Here is a 3,364-nt window from a genome sequence, read left to right as displayed (position 1 = left end):
TTGTCTCTTGTGGTTTGTATCTATGTGTGTGCATGCTTCTCTGTACGTGCGTGACTGTCCATGTGTGTGTGGGTGTTTCCCAAGTGTGTGCTTGTGTTTGTGCGCGTGCGTGCATGTGAGTGCTTGCATGTGTGTCAAATCGGTTGTCCCTCCACTGCACTCCACCCCAGAACCCCTGTGAGCCAGACAGACCCGGACTTCAAACCCTCACCCCTGACCTTTGACCTATGACCCAACAGTCAACAGCCTGTAGACAGTGCTTTTCTCTTCACCAGCATCAGAAGGGTCTTTCCAGGTTAGTGCTGCAGCACTGATCAGCACACAGTATCCCGTATGAAGAAACCAAAAGATTTTGTTTAAATCACTCACTTGTGATGCTAGTAGTTACGCTAGCTCAGTGAAGTGTTTCATTTTAAATGTAACGGTAACATTAATGTTAAGGTTAATAGAGGTGCAGCTAAATCTGTTGAGTGATTCGGATCACATGACCATGATGCTACCTTCACCATCTCTCTTCTCCCCTCAGTCTCTCTCCTCAGTGCCCGCTCCTCAGAGTGGAACAGTCCAACTCATACCTCCTCCTCCTCCCCCTCTACCTTCTCCTCCTCTTCCTCCCCCTCCTTCTCTGTTTCCTCCTACTCCTCCTCCTCTCTCCTCCTGGTACGACTACCAGGAGTAAGGTGGTCTAATCTCTGTCATGGGGTCCAGACTCCAAAAACGGGCTCTCGCGGCCTATTTTCTTCTTAACCCTCCTACTCCTCCCTCCTCCCCCCTCCATCTCTCTCCTCCCTGCTCTCTCCCACGCCTCCTCCCCTCCTCTCCCTCCTCCTTCTTCATCACCCCATACCTTCATACTTTCTCTCCTTCGTCCTCCCACAGTATGAAAAGCTTCAATCTTCGGCTAGTTTCCATGGAAATACACAATTTCTCCACCCAGCACTCCTCATTCTACGGCCAAATTATCCTCAAAACTACAGTATTGGAGTAGTAGCGCTACCGCACTGCACTGCTAAAGTAGTATAGCATTACAAACTACAGTATTACACAGTGTATATAAACTGTGTGTGTGAGTGTGCACGAGGTTATGTGTATATATGTGTATCAGTGTGTGTCGGGACCCCTGGTTTGGTCCTCTCCGTGTGTGTGAGGGGCCCGTCTCCCCGGGGCCTCTGGCATAGATTACAGTGGAATATAAAGGTTCCCACTGTCCTGACTCTCCACCAATCACATCGCAGCTCCCAGCCCTCCCGGTCATTCAGCACCTCACCATCACCATGATGGACAGGAGGAGGGGGTAAAGACTGAGGGTAGGAGGATCACACTGGACTCCACTGTTAACATAAAACACACAAGACAGCCTGAATGTTGGAAATGTCAGTTAATGTCGGGATACGGGTTTGATGTTGGGGTTCATCTCGATTTGGGGCAAATGAGGATAAATTGTGGATATTGATGTCGATATTCTGGATTTCATATTTCAATGTAAATATTTCACTGTAAAATGTAAAAGTGTCTCATGAATTACTAAACCGTAAAATAGTAAATATTTTCTAAAAGGTTACTTCAGGACAGGGAGAAGCACACCACAAGAGAAGCAGGACAGCAACACACCACACACATTACACACTACCACAGAACACACTATATTACACATACATACATTTACACCACAGATGGCAGTTGGGCTTTAGTTAGAGAGGATGAGGGGTGAGGAAGAGGAGGACAGGTGAGGAAGGTCAGGTCTCAGCCATTACTGTCGGGGCCCAATCTCCTCACACACACACACACACACACACAGACACACACACACACACACACACACACACACACAAACACACATGCACACCCGCACACATACAAAGTGCAGGTGGAGCAGGAGATGAAAAGGTTGTGTGCTGTCAGCCAAACATGAAGGGAATGTTAATGATGAGAACAAAGTCAAACACACACACACACAATCATTTTAGTTTGTGTGTGTGTGTGTGTGCGTGTGTGTGTGTGTGTGTGTGTGTGTGTGTGTGTGTGTGTGTGTGTGTGTGTGTGTGTGTGTGTGTGTGTGTGTGTGTGTGTGTCTTTTTACTTGAGTGAGTGTGTGTGTGGGAGTGTGTGTATTTGTTTCAGGTTTCGTGGATCTCTATTTCACTGTGACTACACTGGGGGTGTTTACATTAACGTGGGTCCTGCGGGGGTCTTCACGTTTACGCTGCTACCCCTAGGGTCTCTATGTTAGCATCACAGCCCCAGGTGGGCCGCCTTTGTAGCTACCGTTCACCGCTCCAAAAATACAAATTTCATGAGGCAGAAGTGTACCTCAACCTTTACATTGCAGGGGAGTGGTCTCATGCCCATCCACAACATGGTGGCCTGTCTCTACTGTACTCCAGACCAGACCCTGGTGTCACTGAGCAAGATGGATCTGCTTCCTTTTCCCACCCATACACTAAAACACAGAGTGTGTTTTTGCATGTGTGTGTGTGCACAGAGAGACCCACTGCCAGAAGGACGGACGGACAGATGGTGCATGTCTAGTTGTCTAGGTAACAGCCATGCTCTGTCAGACCATGTTCAGATGCCGGTGGAGAACTGAGGGAAGGAATTTACAAGAGGTTTACGGACGTGCAGCGCGTCGTGTGGCACAGGAGAGATGTTTTATGACCTCTGGGGGAGTACAGGAAAATCCTCTGGGGGGGAGGGGGGGAGGGAGCTGTAAACACTGAGGATCTCTTTCAGCATCACCCTGTCTCACGCCACCTCTGCTGTGTAGTGCTATTCAGCTTGATTTACTGGAAGACTTCAGTGCCATCTCACCAGCCAGAGCAGGAGGCCCTGAGCCCTACCTGCTCCTTATTGACCGGCCTCTTCACTGTCTATCCCCAACAAGCTCCTTATTGACCGGCCTCTTCACTGTCTATCCCCAACAAGCTCCTTATTGACCGGCCTCTTCACTGTCTATCCCCAACAAGCTCCTTATTGACCGGCCTCTTCACTGTCTATCCCCAACAAGCTCCTTATTGACCGGCCTCTTCACTGTCTATCCCCAACAAGCTCCTTATTGACCGGCCTCTTCACTGTCTATCCCCAACAAGCTCCTTATTGACCGGCCTCTTCACTGTCTATCCCCAACAAGCTCCTTATTGACCGGCCTCTTCACTGTCTATCCCCAACAAGCTCCTTATTGACCGGCCTCTTCACTGTCTATCCCCTACCTGCTCCTTATTGACCGGCCTCTTCACTGTCTATCCCCAACAAGCTCCTTATTGACCGGCCTCTTCACTGTCTATCCCCTACCTGCTCCTTATTGACCGGCCTCTTCACTGTCTATCCCCAACAAGCTCCTTATTGACCGGCCTCTTCACTGTCTATC

The sequence above is a fragment of the Gadus macrocephalus genome, chromosome 13 (genome assembly GCF_031168955.1).
Source record: "Gadus macrocephalus chromosome 13, ASM3116895v1".
In the NCBI taxonomy this organism is placed as follows: Eukaryota; Metazoa; Chordata; class Actinopteri; order Gadiformes; family Gadidae; genus Gadus; species Gadus macrocephalus.
This window is presented reverse-complemented; position numbering follows the sequence as displayed.